Source organism: Lissotriton vulgaris, chromosome 1_1, assembly GCF_964263255.1.
Source record: "Lissotriton vulgaris chromosome 1_1, aLisVul1.2, whole genome shotgun sequence".
NCBI classification, from domain to species: Eukaryota; Metazoa; Chordata; class Amphibia; order Caudata; family Salamandridae; genus Lissotriton; species Lissotriton vulgaris.
In genome coordinates, this window is record NC_141685.1 from 11,386,664 (window position 1) to 11,404,094 (window position 17,431).

General features: G+C 47.8%; 1 protein-coding gene across 1 annotated transcript in view; it reads right to left on the reverse strand.

Annotated features, from left to right (window-relative positions):
• Window positions 1-17,431, reverse strand: part of LOC147736956 (NACHT, LRR and PYD domains-containing protein 3-like) — a 409,027-nt gene that overhangs the window by 23,930 nt on the left and 367,666 nt on the right. The window lies entirely within an intron of this gene.

Consider the following 17,431-nt stretch of genomic DNA (forward strand, 5'->3'; position numbering starts at 1 on the left):
TCCTGTAGGACTACAGAACAACGGGAAAAGAACTACAGTTCCCGACAAGCACTCCAATCACGTGACCGACGTTTTGCCTTTCACGTCATTGAACCGACGCACACCCGCATAAACACAGTGAGAGCTCCTCGGTCGGTGCCCCCCCAGACAGTTCGGACGACTGCCCGGAGACACCGACGGAGAGGTAAGTCAACCTCACTGGAGCAAATCTGATGAGATATTTATGCCCTAGATATGCCGAGATGCGGTCTTTCCGCACCATTAGACTTCACCGATCATGGGGAAGTCACTGCTCACTGTTTTGGCGTGCCATATACCAGCGTGAGTGCACACTACAAAACGCGTGCTCTGCCCATTCTAGATACACTACGGGCGGGGACATTCAGATCTTGATAAATATATAAGTCTACTTACACGCGCTATATTGTATGTAGACCCTGGAATGACTATTGATTAGACAATTGCAGAGCTGAGTTGGAGGATGAAATACAATTGTATCCTCTGATTTGGGTGCCTGTTGGCAGTAGTTTAAGAACAACGGGTCCTGAAGAATGCATGAAACTCTTTTCTTATATATGCAGAAACATGTTGACCACTACTGACCACGGATATTATTTCCAATCCGTGTTTGCACCTGTCTTTTAACTTTGGGGGACTGGGAGATACTAATAAATTACTTACTTCTACCCAGTTCATCTAATTTTAACAATTCCCTCACTATTCACTTCTCTCACTCTACACTGTTTTTTTCAGTTGCCATATAAACACTGGTAAATACATATACCACTTCCCTCCAACACTCTTTTCATTTACAAACGGTCATGGTAATAATTGACCAGCCGCTTTGTTTTGTCTCCTGGGCAAGGAGAACTCAAATGATGTAAACGAGGGCAGCACAGTGTGGCTTCTGATGGGAAACTTTCCATATGCCCTTGAGTCTTTACTTGGCTATTATCACACTAAGGTCTGCATGGTGTGTTCCCACTGGTGTTATTTGTATAGTGCTAAGCCGGTTGCCCATGGTGAATGACGCATCTGTTGTTTGACTCCTAGGTACCACTTAGTGTTTGGAGATATGTTTTGGGGCATGTACCTAGCTAGTCGTTAAATTTGCCCTTGGACCCTTCTTTCTAATTGTTTGATATATACATAATTATTGGACCTTCGACATTCTATTTCAACCAGAAGACTGAAGACATCTCCCTTGTGGCCAAGGAGTGACCACCCTGTGCAAACAGGCACTACCAGTAACTTGCCCGTTTGCTTTGTCGTCGGTCCTGCCGGAACCCGAAGACTCAGCTACTCAGGACTGGACTTCCAGATGTATCAGACCCTGACCCACACCTCCAGCGAAGCTGAGACCTGTGGTAGACATGAGAGACGTGGGACTGGACTCCCTGGACATCTTACATTTTGCTAACTGTGCAACTCCCGAGGCACCCTCGCAGCCGTCCATTGGACTAAGAGAAGCCCCAGCCCTGAATGCCATTTGCACTAAAGCTCAGCCCTTCACACTCCACCTATGCCACGTGGGGCCTGCTCTTGCATTTCAACTTGATGCATCTTTCTGGTTGCTATCCCATTGGCCAGTTGGCCCTCTGAAGACTTCTTTTTGAATATACACCACTGTCCTAGTTCCTCCAATTTTGCTCTAGCTTCCCTGCAAAGGAGAAGCTCCCCAGACCTTGCTGATCTGAACAGAAGCCCATCTTCACTTCCTGTGTGGATTGCGTTTGCCAAGGCTTGTTGGGTCTAATCCAGATACCAACACTGCATTCAGCCAGATCCTTTGAGACACAGCTGGAATCCAGATCTTTGTTGTCTTCGACACCTCCTGGTCCTCGTGGCTGCAGAGACAATCTTTACCTCTTCACCTAAAATCACTCGACATCGCCTGGTTCCTTCCTGGTCACTGGCTAGTGACCCAGACTCTGTCCCTCTGCTTTCAGATTCTTCAGATCTTCAATCCAGCCTTGGATACACCCGGACATTTTTCCTCTGGTCGCCTGCAGCACTTCTTTGCAGATCTCCATTAGAAACATCGACGAAGCCTGACACGAAAAGACACCTATGCACCCGGCTTTCCTGGGTGAGGTAACTCGAGTACTCCAGTTCTCCCATGGGTATTGACTATCCAAGTGTTCTAGTTTAAAGTGGGATTGTCGTTGTGCATCCGGAAGTGTCCTAAATCAATTACTTTATACCTTCTTCGTTCCCATTGTATGTCTATGGAAACTCGCGGCTGTGTTCCCACACTGCATGCGTCTCCCGTGGGTCTCCTACTTCCTAACCTTTGGTTGTTTAGTGTAGCCCAGCGATTCCCTAGGCCCTAGGCCTTTTTATTGTTTCTGTGGTGGCTCTTATACCACTATTTTAGTCTATGGTTTGTGAGGCCCCTATGGCAAAACTGTATTTGTGCAACTCATCGTATGCTAATTGAGTAACTTGTGATGTACTTTTACCTCTGACCTCATAAAGAGTGCAGAGGGGTTGTGTTAGAAATAAATACATAGATATTTGATATATACCTTGTGTGGTGTCCTTTCACTTGGTATTCAAGGGATTATAATTGGTAAAACAAACAGCTTCTCATGCTCTTTGGAGTTTAGCCTAAGACTATAAGGTTGACTTTACAACCACCATCAATAAGGGTTGTTTAGTCTGGTGCAAGGTGCCCACTAGAATAGTGGACATCATATGCCAGGCTAACGTCTAACACACAGGTGACCCTGGGATCCCTTGGTTGCTGCTACTGGTGTTACTGTCCGTAGCTCCCTGAATCGCCGGTGGCCCTGTGCAGTTTGGATTCTGTGTCCTAGGTCTGTCCGTGTTGGCGGGGGTGCTCGGTCTGTAGTCAGATGTTGTTTGCGTGGGTGCAGATTTTTGTGCTGCTGGGGCTGCATGATGACTCACACCGCAGGTGACAGGTCGTTCTTCGTCATCTGAAGAGGACAGAGAGTGATCCACAGCAGAGAGCTCGTCCTCACCAAAGTATTGGCCAGGGACTCCTCTTCACTTGCTGCTGTGTCCCTGTGAGCACCTGTGTTTGGAAGAGTAAGACATTGTCAGTTCTGTTACTACAGGCATTGAAACACCAGTCATAGAGTGCGGTGCCACTCTGTAGAACCACACAAGTTTCTTGAGCTCCTCACGCCATGGTAAACCATTTGAAAGTGACAACTGTATATTTTACATAATCAAACGGTTAATTCTCTATACCAAACCATTTGCTTGGGGCCTAAAAATAGCAAATCTTTCATGATTGACTCCCAACTTGCATAAAAAACTTTGCATTTCTTTAGATACTAGTTGAGCTCCATTATCCGACACCAAAACCTTTGGAATCCCTTCATTCAAGAAAACTCTTTCCATAAACGCAAATACCTTCTGCATGTTCACACAGTCTGTGGTCTCAACTACAAACCATTTGGAATGGTAGTCAACTAAAACCATCATGAATTTATCATGTGACCCACGTTTAGATATGGGTCCAGACAAATCAATTGCAACTCTTTCCCATGGGTGCTTGGGAAATGACACACACGCCAAAGGGGGTTGCCTAACAACTTCAGATTTGTCAGCCTGGGCACATGCATGACATTCCTTCACAACATTCTCTATATCAGCATCTATGCCAGGCCACCAATACATTTGTCGGACTTTCCTTTTGGTCGTGTTCCTTTCCAGGTGCCTCTCGTGGGAGATATTTAACATTTTTCCCCTCAATCCAACCGGGGGTATACACTAATATCTTCTCATTAATTTTCCATTACATACACTCAACTCACTTTCTACATGATGGTAACTTCTAAAACGAATATCTTGCATGTCATTTTTACTCCATCCCATGGAGACAGACGTAACTGAACACTGCAAAGTCTCATCGTTAGACATGGCATCCATCCTTTCTTGCTTGGAGAAGGCAGCTTCTTCACCGTTGCGGTTAGTGTTAAACTCTTCCTCAACAATATCAACTACATCTGAGGGAACTCCATCAATTGGTGTAATGACCTGCTTTTCCGTACATTTTGGTGCTTCTGTCAGTCACCAGGCCATTACTTACCACATCCTTTTTCAGGACCTCGAAAGACACCACACTTCACAATACTTACCTAAGAAAGGAATAAACACTAAAAACAACAAGCTTGGGGTGGGCGTAGTACGAGAAGTAGCGCTACGCGAAGTGTACTTCGCACTACGCGAACTTCACGTAGCACTAAATGTAAATGTAAATGTAGTATACTTGTAAAGCGCACAGCTGCCCCAGCAACGGGGTGTCCCGGCGCTGTATAACGCTGTGGAACCCTTCCTGGCTCTCCCTGTGAGATGCCCCTCCTGGGCACCCCCAAGGTGAAGCCAGGCATCCTAGTGTTGTTGGGGCTGTTGTGGAGATTAAGCAAGCTATTGCCCAGAGTTGCAGCGTGGGACCCATGATTAGAGTAGGCGCTGAGGCAAGAATTATCGAGTCTGCGGACATTGAGCCCAAGACCCTGCCGCGTCGGGACTTGAACCCTGGTCCCAGGCCTGATCTCTGCTTCAGAGTCTGCCGCTCTAACCAGTGAGCCACACTTCTAAACCTGCGTAGAAGCATGTTCGCACTGTGCAAGATGCGTTTTCAATGATTGCACAGTGCGGACAAGCATCCGGCACTGTGCAATCATTGAAAACGGCATCTTGCACAGTGCGAGCTGTAGTTTTCTGCTGCTCGAGTAGATTTTTACTCGAGCAGCAGATTTTTCAACGCGAACTAGTAGTTTCTCATCGCGAGCAGTCGCGAGCATGCACGACCACTCGTAATGAGAAACCTGACCTCCCCGTATTGAGAGTCTCGCCAGGATGTCATTTTGCTTGCTCGTGGTCGCGAACATGACGTTGAAGACCGTGAACAAGCAAAAAATGAGCGCTGCACTGCGCTACGCTACGCGTGTTCGCACTGTGCTACGTGCAGCTCGTTTAGTGCGAAGTTACGCAAACTTTGCAAACTACGCGAGCGTAGCGTAGTGCTTCACCCAGGGTTACTAAAAGATATAAGGCCAATGCCGAGGAGCTTGCAAATAACAGCAAATCACAACACCTCCCCATCTGAGAGGGTACTCAGTGCATGCCCCTCCTAGCAATGTCTCATTGCTGAGGAGCTCGCAAATAACAGCAAATCACAACACCTCCCCATCCCAGAGGGTAAACAACGCATGTTCCTACCAACAATGTTTTGGGTAAAACAATTAGAGTTTATACTTCCTGCTACAAGGAAAAGGCAAATCGGTATATTTGGTGTATATTTATTAGTACATTATAATAACACCACATGGTAAGGCAAATACATCTATCATAGCAGACTCTAACATATCAATAGAATGATTCAAAGACAATCAAGGCAAACATACATGTAGAAATATATGTATATAAATGTAAGGAACCTGAAAACAGAAAGAGATAGTAAGCCAGAACAGTAGGAAAATTTGAGATTAGTGGAACACCTCACCAAGTCCCATTTTGACTTCGCTAGAGGGGATTCCATTTCTCCAGCCAAAACAGGATTCCCTGCTCCACCATCACAGCTACACGTCTGCACTGTGATGAACTACCAGAGATCATAGCTTGGACACTGCCTTTAATACAAAATGAAAACATTAGCCTCGCCTCCTTTCCCATCAGATTCCTGTACAACTCCGTGCCAAGGACACAACTTCGGCTGGCCAAGCATCTGTTATAATATTAATAATAATAAAGGAGTTTGTAAAGCGCCTGGTGACGCCATCCCGGCGTATCCCCGCGCTGTGGAGAGAGTAGCAAGAGAGAGGGCGAAATTAAAGGGTATACAGGTAGGTTTTTAAAAGTTTCCTGAAATTTGTTTCTGTTCCAGCTAGTCTAATGTTCATAGGGAGGGAATTCCAGTTTTTGGCCGCCAGCACACGAAAGGAACGTCCTCCCATTCTGGCCCTCCTTATACGAGGAATCTTGAGGAGACCAGCTCCCATAGAGCGAAGTGCTCTATTTGGCTCATAGGGTATGGCTAGGTCCTTGAGGTATTCAGGGGCTTTCATAGAGTTAATCCTGTAGCATATGAGCAGTGCTTTGAAGAGGATCCTTTTTTTTATAGGAAGCCAATGGAGAGCATCCAAGGAGGGTTTAGAAGGAGCTCTTTTGGGTAGCCTAAGGACTAACCGTGCTGCCGTATTTTGTAGGACTTGTAGCTTTTTCATATTCTTTTCTGTTGTCCCTAAAAGTAGCACATTACCGTAATCAATACGGGAAATGACTAGTGCTTGGGTCAGGGTGCGTCTGGCCTCTAAAGGAAGGAGGTCCAGAGTTCGATTTAAGGTTTTTAGCACCCCAAAGCACTTCCCTGCTACTTTATGGACGTGGCTGTCAAAGGAGAGTTTGGGATCAACCCAGACCCCTAAATTCTTGGCTTCCTTGCCGGGGGTAGGTAAAGGACCCAGACAAGGAGGCCACCAGTCCTGAGTCCAGCTGGTATCACTACCACCTATCACAAGAACCTCTGTTTTGGAGCCATTGAGTTTCAGGCAGTGTTGGTTCATCCAACCTGCCAGCTCCTGCATGCAGTTTTTGAAGTTATTAGCAGCTAAGGTAGGGGCTTGAGATAGCGAGATGAGCAATTGGGTATCGTCGGCGTAGGATACTAATTTTATGCCGTACGATTGTACCACATCTGCCAGAGGGGCCATATACAGGTTGAACAGGGTAGGGCTCAGGGCAGAGCCCTGAGGCACCCCCTGTTCAAGAGCAATGCTGTCTGAGAGGAATGTACCTCTCTGGACCTGAAAGCTGCGGCCTAAAAGGAAAGCTTTTAGCCAACCTAGTGCTGTCTTGGTGACCCAGCTTTGTTTAGACACTGTAGCAAGATGGAGTGTGCTACAGTGTCAAACGCAGCACTGAGGTCCAGCATGATGAGTGCCATTGTGTGACCCTCGTCAGCTCCTGCCCGAAGAGTTTCAGTCGCTCTTAGGAGGGCTGTCTCAGTAGAATAGTTCGTTCTGAAACCAGATTGGGATCCATGCATGGAATTATTGGATTCTAAGTGGGCCATAAGTTGCTTATTTGCAATTTTTTCGGCCACTTTCGCAAGATAAGGAAGGAGGGAAATGGGTCGCAGATTTTCGAATGTATCCTGACTGACATTAGGTTTCTTTTTAATGGGCAGTACTATAGCTTTTTTCCAATCCTCCGGGAGGCAAGCCGAGGAAAAGGATATTTGAATGACATGCCTGAAGTAAGGTTCCAGTACTTGTAGGCTAGTGGTTAGAACTTTTGGAGGGGCTGGGTCACGAGGGGAGCCCGATTTAACGCTTTTACAAATGTTTAAGAGCGTTTCCGTAGGAGGTACCGAAAAGTGTTGGAGGCAGTGCTCCATAGGATCAATTTCTGAGCTTTCCTTAAAATCGTGACCAGAAGTCAAGTGTCCAGAGAAGTTAGCATAAATGGTGGTGATTTTCCCGGAGAAATACTGCGCTATTTTATTACAGGTTTCTACCGAATCATTGCAGGATTGGCTGTCATTGGTGAGCACCGAAATTTCTTTGAAAATTTTGAAAAGCTCTTTAGAGGAGTTCTCTGCCTCCCCAATACGGATTTTATAGTGAAGAGCTTTAGAGGAGCGGATTTTTTTATTATATTGTTTTTGAGCATTTTTGTACTGTGTTTTAATGGTAGGACAGAAATTGGTGCGCCATTCACGTTCTAATTTCTTGCAAGCAGATTTAGTGGCTTGAAGTTCAGGCGTATACCACGGGGTAGATTTCCTCGCATTGTTAAGGGTTTTCATTTTCCGAATAGGAGCGGTGCTGTCTAGGGCCTTTAAAATGTGATTCTGCAAGTGACTATAGGCTGTTTCACAGTCTGTGCCTCCCAAGGTACCTCCTATTTCGAGTAACTTATTAAAAGTCTCATGGGAAAAATTTTTCCAGTTCCGTCGCAGGTGACTTCGGCATAAAGTGAGCACATTCCTCCAACAAGAACCGGTCCTCTCTGGTTTAAGAAGGGTGAAAATAAAACATAGCCTCTCACCTAGAGAGGCTCAGAAGATTGCGACAGCTCAGAAGATGGAGTTGCTCAAGCATAGGCCTCTATTCCCGCAAAAGAGCAAAATTAATAGGTAAGAAGGCATAAGATTATGCCAAAGCCAATATGCAAGCCCTGCCTTTAAGCAAGATAAAGTCAGAAACAGAAAGGGATATATTCAAACCCTACTTTATAGCGTATTCATACTATGCAGGCCTACACATCACTATGTTAGGCTAAAATATACTGTAATGGTAGCGGGCAATGGTCATAATCCAGCCACTTATCCATAAAAATAGCTCAGTGACTACAATTGGCATGTTCAAGTTGTATTCGAGTACTGACAACATCCACCTGGTGATTCTTGGAGTGACACTACCTTCAAGCCCTCTTCCCCCTTTGAATAAGTGAATTAAGGGTTTGTGATCTGTACGAACCTTGAATGGTAATCCCCAGAGAAAATACTTAAAGTGTTTTACACCCCAACAACAAGCTAAGGCTTCCTTCTCTATTACGGACTATGTCAATTCGGCATCACGCAACCTCCTTGATGCAAACCCAATAACTTTTTCCACACCATCATTCATGTATGTTAAAACTGCACCAATCCCATTTGCACTTGCATCTGTAGTAATTAGCCTTGATATTAAAGTGTCCAAAGGTAGGAGCATTCATAATACTGTTTTTTTAAAATTCAAAATGCATGATCGCAATTAGTATTCCATTCTAATATCATCCATTTTTCGGTCTCGCCTAGCAAACGCAGCGCATGCGGTGCTTCGCCTTGGCAAAACTTTTGTTGTCGGTTTGGTGCACGAAGGGAGACAAAACATGTGCACGCCCGGACAGCCGATGTGCCTGCTCACGGCATCTGCATCAGCTTGGCCCGGACAGCACATGGACACGTGCATGGCGTGTCTTTCAGCTTGCGTCTGAACATCCAATGTGCACGCTCGCACGATCACTGCGTCTCTTTCAGCTTGTATACTCCCCTGCAGGGGGAACGGCTTCTGGCTCAGCTTGCAGAATTCGCCACCGCTAATGGAATCAGCTTGGGTCCTTTCAAGAACATCGTGAAAAGTGTCCTGTTGGTACCCAACGGTGAGTGTATGCCACGGAGGGCAGATGAGCGATGACGCGGGGTGTTTCATAGCTGTGCGCACCAGTGTTCCAGGAAGGAAGCATCCCTTGAGCGCATTGGTCCTTGTTTATTTGCCGCCTGGTCCATGCAATTAATGTGAGAGTTCACATCAGCTACATAGACGAAGCCACTTTTATTAAAAGCCACATCATAACGTTTACTCAAGGCCACTGGAATTATGCACAAGCGGCGGACCAAATTATGCTGCAGGGTTTAAATTATGTGGCAAGAAAAGGCAAATTATGCAGCATGTTTTGTGATATTATTACCATATTAGTATCAGTTTGACGCCTGAATCAATCAGTGACACTTATATAGCGCGCTACCTACCCGTAGGGTCTCAAGGCGCTGGGGGGGGGTGCCGCTACTGCTCGAACAGCCAGGTCTTCAGCTTCTTCCTGAAGGAGAGGTGGTCTTGGGTCAGGCGCAGGTCGGTCGGGAGGGAGTTCCAGGTCTTGGCGGCCAGGTAGGAGAAGGACCTTTCTCCCGTAGTCGCTCTTCGGATGCGGGGGACGGCGGCGAGGGCGTGGTTGGCTGATCGGAGGTGGCGTTTGGGAGCGTAGAAGTTGATTCGGCTGTTGAGGTAGCTCGGGCCCTGGTCGTGTAGGGCTTTGTGTGCGTGGGTGAGGAGGCGGAAGGTGATTCTTTTGTTGACGGGGAGCCAGTGAAGGTCTCTCAGATGTCCGGTGATGTGGCTGGTTCGTGGGATGTCGAGGATGAGTCTGGCTGAGGCGTTCTGGATCCGCTGGAGTCTCTTCTGGAGCTTGGCGGTGGTGCCGGCGTAGAGGGCGTTGCCGTAGTCCAGTCGGCTGGTGACGAGGGCCTGGGTGACGGTCTTCCTGGTCTCGGTGGGGATCCACCAGAAGATCTTCCGTAGCATGCATAGGATGTTGAAGCACGCCGAGGAGACGTTGTTGACTTGCCTGGTCATGGAGAGGGAGGAGTCCAGGATGAAGCCCAGGTTGCGTGCATGGTCTGTCGGTTTGGGTGCGGTGCCCAGGGCGGGAGGCCACCAGGAGTCGTTCCAGGCGGAGGGTGAAGAGCCCAGGATGAGGACCTCCGTCTTGTCAGAGTTCAGTTTCAGGCGGCTGGTCGTCATCCACTCGGCTACCTCTTTCATCCCTTCGTGCAGGTTGGCTCTGGCGGAGGTGGGGTCGTTGGTCAGGGAGAGGATCAGCTGGGTGTCGTCGGCGTAGGAGATTATGCTGAGGTTGTGTTTGCGTACGATGGCCGCGAGGGGGCTCATGTAGACGTTGAAGAGGGTGGGGCTCAGAGATGACCCTTGAGGGACGCCGCAGATGACTTCGGAGGCCTCTGACTTGTACGGTGGTAGGCGGACTCTCTGTGTTCTTCCGTCGAGGAAGGAGATGATCCATTCCAGCGCCTTGTCCTGGATTCCGACGTTGCTGAGGCGCTGTACTAGGGTGCGGTGGCAGACAGTGTCGAATGCCGCGGAGAGGTCTAGGAGGATGAGGGCCGCTGTTTCTCCATTGTCCATCAGGGCTCGGATGTCATCGGTGGCGGCGATGAGGGCGGTCTCGGTGCTGTGATTGGCTCGGAAGCCGGACTGTGAGGGGTCGAGGGATCCGTTCGTCTCGAGGAAGGCGGCCATCTGCTTGTTGACGGTCTTCTCGATTACTTTGGCTGGAAACGGGAGGAGCGAGATGGGGCGGTAGTTCTTGAGTTCGGTGGGGTCCGCTGTTGGTTTCTTGAGGAGAGCGCTGAGTTCGGCGTGTTTCCAGCTCTCCGGGAAGGTGGCGGTGTCGAAGGAGGTGTTGATGATGTCCCGCAGGTGGGGTGCGATGACAGCGTCGGCCTTGTTGAAGACGTGGTGAGGGCAGGGGTCGGTCGGTGATCCGGAGTGGATGGAGTTCATTGTGCGGATGGTGTCTTCGGTGCTGATCGGGGTCCAGGCGTGGAGGGTGGTGGTGGGGGGTGGTTGTTCGGTCATGGTGTGCGTTGGTTGGTTGTTGAAGCTGTTGTGTATGTCCGCGATCTTGTTGTGGAAGTATGAAGCGAGGGAGTTGCAGAGGTCTTGCGATGGGGTGATGTCGTTGTTTCCTGCGCTGGGGTTGGAGAGCTCTTTCACGATGTTGAAGAGCTCCTTGCAGTTGTGTGCGTTGTTGTCCAACCGGTCCTTGAATGCTGTTTTCTTGGCGGCGCGGATCAGCTGGTGGTGCTTCCGGGTGGCAAGCTTGAGGGAGGTCCTGTTGTCCGGTGTAGGTTCCCTTCTCCAGACTTTCTCGAGGGCTCGGCACTTCTTCTTGGAGCTCTTGAGTTCGTCGGTGAACCACGGGGCTTTCTTGCTGCCGGGTCTGCTGGGCGGGGACCTCAGCGGGGCGAGCTCGTCCGCGCAGTTGCTGATCCACTTCGTGAGGTTGTCGGCGGCCTGGCTGGGGTTCGCTGAGCTGGCAGGAGGGTGCTGGCTCAGGGAGGTGGCGAGCTGGTCTGCTGTGATCTTGTTCCAGCTTCTGCGGGCGGCCTGTTGCTGGTGGTGATGGGTCGTTGTTCTCTTGAAGGTGAAGTGGACGCATCTGTGGTCCGTCCATTGAAGCTCTGTGGCGTGGCTGAAGTCGATGTCTGGGCTGGAGGAGAAGACTGCGTCCAGTGTGTGTCCGGCGAGGTGGGTGGGGGTGGACACCAGTTGCTTGAGTCCAAGATTGGCGAGGTTGTCGAGCAGGGTGCTGGTGTTGCGGTTGTTGTTGTTCTCCAGATGGAAGTTGAGGTCCCCCAGGAGGATGTAGTCAGCGGAGGGGAGGGCATGCGGGCTGACGAAGTCGGCGATGTCCTCGCTGAATTGTGTGCGTGGTCCAGGGGGTCGGTAGATCAGGGTGCCTCTGAGGGTGGTGTTCGGGCTGGTGTGGATCTGGAAATGCAGTAGTTCGGCGGTGGTCAGGGTGTTGTCGGTGCTGGTCGTGAGACGGATGGTGTTCCTGTGGATGATGGCGATGCCTCCTCCCATCTGGTTGGCGTTGCGGTCCCTCCGGATGATCTTGTAGCCCTCTGGGATAGCGATGGCGATGTCGGGAGCTGAAGAGGCGTTCATCCAGGTCTCCGTGAGGAAGGCAACGTCAGGGGCTGTGGCGTCTAGAAGGTTCCAGAGTTCGATGGCGTGTCTGTGGACGGAGCGGGTGTTGAGCAGGATGCACTTGAGGTGGGTGCTACTGGCGTTCGACTTGGCGGGTGCTGGTGCGAGGCAGGTCCGGATGCAGGTGAATTTGCAGGCGTGGCAGCTGAAAGGTCCGTGGGTGCGTCGTGGAGTGGCTTGATGGCATTCTGGGAGTCGGCCGGTGTTGAGTGCGATGAGGGTGGTGGCGGAGTACGTCAGGCGGGTCGGTCAGGGTCTGCGTGGGCCAGGGGTCCTGGCGCTGGTCGCGATCCAGTCGCGGACGGGCGCAGACGGGCTTACCTTTGGCGCGCCTTCGGCGCACAATCGGCGCGCCCGCTGCGCGTTCGCACGGTCGCCATTTAAGGCGAAGTGCGCGGGTGGGCGTAGCAGCTGGGAGGCGGGAGCGGGGAGGGAACAGAAAGAAAAAAGGGGCGGGGTCAGCAGTGGTGGCGGGAGCGGGGAGCGGGGAGGGGAGGTGGAGGGCGGCGAGGTAGGCGGGCAAACAGGAAGGAAAGCACTACCACGGGCAAGAAAAAAGAATACAAACCAGGCACAGGAGGGAAAAAAACAGCGTTAACACGGGCAGAAACTGACAGGAAAAACAGGCACAAGTGTCGAGCAAAACAAGAAAAAAATCCAAAACAGACAACAGCCGAGAGAACCGGCAGCGCGGCAGGCAGCGAGGCAGAGGGCAAGGCGATGGGGCACACGCAGCAGCTGGTGGCCGTGCGGCGCGGGGGTGTCCCACAAGTGAATGCACAAATAAGTAACAGAAAGGTGACCCGTCAACCTTTGTGAATGACCTGCCATTGTGCAGCAACATGTCACCACTTTTTTTAAGTAACTTTTGATCCGTTAGATCTAAAATCATTTTTATTCTGTTAAAATATGGAATTAATGAAGCAGATAATGGATTATGTGCCAAATGCGGCAGAACCATTCTTACAGTGAAAACGCAGCGGCCACAAAACTGCATAATTCCAGTGGCCCTGTTTTTAGCAAACAGGTGGCATGCAGGTGTTTAGAATATGTTGTGCAGCTGTTCCTCTGATTCAGACTATAATCCAGTGGTTTAAAACTCATTCATAGAGGTGCAAATCGACCATTGAGGCTGTATCTCTTATGGTTAATTTGAAAACCTGGTATATTTCATGACCCTTTGAGTCAATGCTGGATACCCTTGCCCAGTGACCACATATTTATATATATTGCCATTCAAGTTGAGGCATGTGGGCATTAGTAGACACAAGCTGCAGCTGTATTTTCAAGAGTTCTGGAACACATATTTGCCTACCTACTAGCCAGATGCGGGTTAACTAGAGGTACCAAGGAATGGGGTTTGGGGTGCGTTGCAGGGCATTGTGCTATTGACTGATATACAAATGAAATTAATTAACATTGTGGGGCTATTTTGCCTTGAATGCCTGACTACTCTTCTTGGAAGGATGCATGCACCTTATTAGGAATTTGTAAAGAGCAAGTCGCTTTGTGTTTTGTGTGCATTAAAAACTGTCTGGCTATAAGAAAATAAAAAGCAATGGGAGGTATTCCATGAAGCTGCAGCAACGCCTTGGTAATGAGGTACCTGTGTCTAACTGTGCCTGCCAGTTCAGTGAATGGGTGCGTTTCAGGAGGTGCACATGGCGTAGGTAAATGGACATTAAAATGAGTGGTTTGAAGCAATAATCTAAGAAGTGCAGGGATGGGTAAAGTTGGCGTGAGGCTTTTTCTTGAAGCCCCGGAGCAGGCCCTGATTTTAGGTGGAAGCCCATGTTGAAAGTAACCCTGGGCATAATTCTACGCTACGCTAACGGAGCATGCAAACTTTGTGGTAATTTGCACTTCACAAATTACACGTAGTACAGTACAAAAACTGTGCTTATTCACGTAGTGTAGCAATTAAATCAACAACATCCTCAGATAATTTGAAAAAGCACTTTTACATGCTTAAAAGCATATGACCAATTCACAAAAGTGAACTTTTACAATTAAATCATTAGGCAATGAGAGAGCTGATGATTTTGGGGTCCCCCCTAACCTAGGGGGAGGACCAAGCAGAAGCCTTGAACACTAAGAGCATAAATAAAAAGCACATTTTTTGAACTTCAGTGGTGGTCCCAACCTCTTAGGACCACTCCAAGCACAGTTATTGGGGAAAAACTATCCCAACCAAAGGCCCTGCAAAGCATTATGGGACGAGATTAGCAGTGGGCAGTAAATATTATAGTATACAATATCAAAATATTTCTACAATGAGCTGCAGTTTACCTAGTCGTTACTAGATGTCCCTCACGAGTCAAATGCAAAGCATTGAAATTATTGTTACATCAAGCTGCAGTTCACCTGGTGGTTACTAGATGTCCCTCACGAGTCAAATGAAAAACCATTGAAACCCTTTAATCAAGCATTTGCATTTGACTCATGAGGGACATCTAGTATGCTGAAAGAGGTGTTGGGGTAAACAGAGTATGGGGTAAGCAGTGAAAGGAAGGTTGCTATGGCTAGTTGCAGAGTACAAAGTGACCCAATTGAAAAAAGAGAGCACACACGGGAGAAGGGAAGCACAGTGCAGAATCCATTGGAGATGAGAATAATGTGTGGGGTGTGCTCAGTCAAAAACATTTTTGTGGGAAGTATGGTGGTTCATGTGAAGCATAATGAATGAGACTGAGAAACATTCATTATAGATGGACATGCCTTGAGTCGTGCGAAGTACAGCTTGGTGTACTTCAGCCTGTACCAGGCCGGAATGCTGATGACTCCCAACCTATATGCATATCCTACCACTCTATACTGATGAAAGTTGTTTGCTACTTACTATATTTCGACGTTCAACCTTAAGTGCTGCATAGGTATTCCCAAACAAAGAAAGGACACAAAACACAGATTGACCTGCCACAACAAGAGATTTAAGGTTACAGCCGAACAAACCAATCAAAGGCAATAGGTGGAGTTTCATCACATAGATGAATTATTGGATGTCTCGAAGAGACAGCGCATACGTTGCCTAGGCGAGACATAAAAAAAGAAATCCCCACTATAGCTGGCTTTTCCCACAGAGCATCTGAAACACCAGAGACACTGCTGCGACCCACAGGCTGTCGGAGGGTGATATGAACATGATTGTTGTTTAAGGAGAACCATAGATGCCTACAAGATAGTACGAATATGAAAGACTTTATCAACTTTTTCAGGCCACGTTAATGTAACTGGGAACCAGAACTGGACGGTTTCAGCCAATTTTGTTACAGGGGCCGATATTGCAGCTATGCTGCAAAAATGGCCCTGTAACAAAAACGGCTCCCAGGGGCCCACAATCGGCCCCTTCCCTAGCGGTACACCGGGGAAACGCCTGGTGCCAGGTGCGAGCATTCCAGCCCTGAATGTAACTCCATTACAAAGTTGGTTGGTAATAGGTTTGACTAGATCGGAAAATTGATGAATAAATCTCTCATAAACTTTAGCAACACTTACAAAGTGCTGTATGACTTTTACAGAATCAGGTAAGGGCCAATGAAGAATTGCTGAAACTTTCTATTCATCTAGACTACTGGCAAATATTAAAATAGAAATAATCAAATGGGGAAGGATCACTTGTCCTGCATGAACCAGGGTATGCAGGAGATAAACAAAGTGTCTCCGATAAAAAACCTTCATCCCTGTCCCTTAAGGGAGAATCTCCCCTACAGCCAGTTCTTCAGGCTATGAAGGAACTGTAGCAAGAATACAGAATACAGAGCCCAAGCACAAGACCTCTGTGAAAAATTGGCAGATCGTGATTACCCCAGGCGAGTGATCAATAAGTGTAAAAAGCGAGCTCGCAACCAGAACAGAGAGGCCCTTTTGGAGACATCCACCAGAACAGAACCAGAGGGTTTGACGACGTGTGTCACCACTTACAGTCCAGTGACTGATAGAGTAAAGAAGATCATCAACAAGAACTGGAGAATCCTGATGTCTGGGGCACTCTCATTGCCTAAACCCAGGTTTGCCAACAAACGGAGTCATAACCTGAAGGACATTTTGGTCCACACGAGACCACCACCCGCCAATCAATGTGAAAGAACAAACTTATGGGGAAATGCCCCAATTATTGGCCACTACCCATGTGGTTCTTGTTCAGTGTGTAGCTTAACACAACCCACAAAAGAACTACAACTTCTCACAAACTTTAAGTGGAGGATACTAAAACACACTAACTGTAACATCAGTCATGTGGTTTATATGGTAACTTGTTCGTGTCATTTGAGATACATCGGTATGACATGTAGTAAGGTCAAACAAAGGATTGGAGAACACCGGAGTAACATAAAATGTAAAAAGAGCACCACCAAAATGGCCAGTCACTACTTAGAAAAGGGCCATACAGTGGAAGAACTCAACTGGGTAGTTTTGGAAACCCTAGAAAATAAAGACAGCAATGCAGAGAGAATCCTTTTCGAAAAGGAACAGCGTTGGATCCATCGTCTAGGCACGGATACCAGAGGTTTGAATCACAATATTCCATGGTTGAGTCTGTTGAGATAAAAAAAAACGCTTGTTTTCCAAACTAAAAGCAGGCAATTTCTCAAACAGAACTCAAGCACAACTGTGGTAGCCTTTCTACTTGAGCCAAAAACCTTAATCTTTATATGAGATCCAGCTCCATAAAACTGCCGTTCCTTAGGGCACCTCTACAAAGCATAATTTGTTTTACGTTGAAAAGGTTCTTTCCTCAAGTAAATTGCCAACAATCAATAAGGGTCATTAATAAAATCCTCCTATCTGCCATATGCAACATGTTTGGTGCTATACAGTAGTGAACCTTGCTCATCTTAAGCATGCAGCTGCACCAATATAGGGCACCATACTTTGAACAAAAAATATGAGCTTAAAGCATGATTTTTCCGTGCTCACGCCGAAATGTAAAAGTAGCATGTTATAAATGCCCTTATCTGTTGAGACATCAGCTTCAGCATACAAGTCTTTTCTCTATTTTTACTTCCCCTGAATCACTGTAGCACCGTGAGATTAAAATAGCTATTTAGAAAATAACCACTATTCAGTTTTGGTCAAACGCGATCATTGAAATTATGATTACATTTATTAAGGCACACAAGCCTTGCAGCTTTGTCAATCACTTTGACAAACTAACGTGCATCCAGTTAGTCCCATCTCTA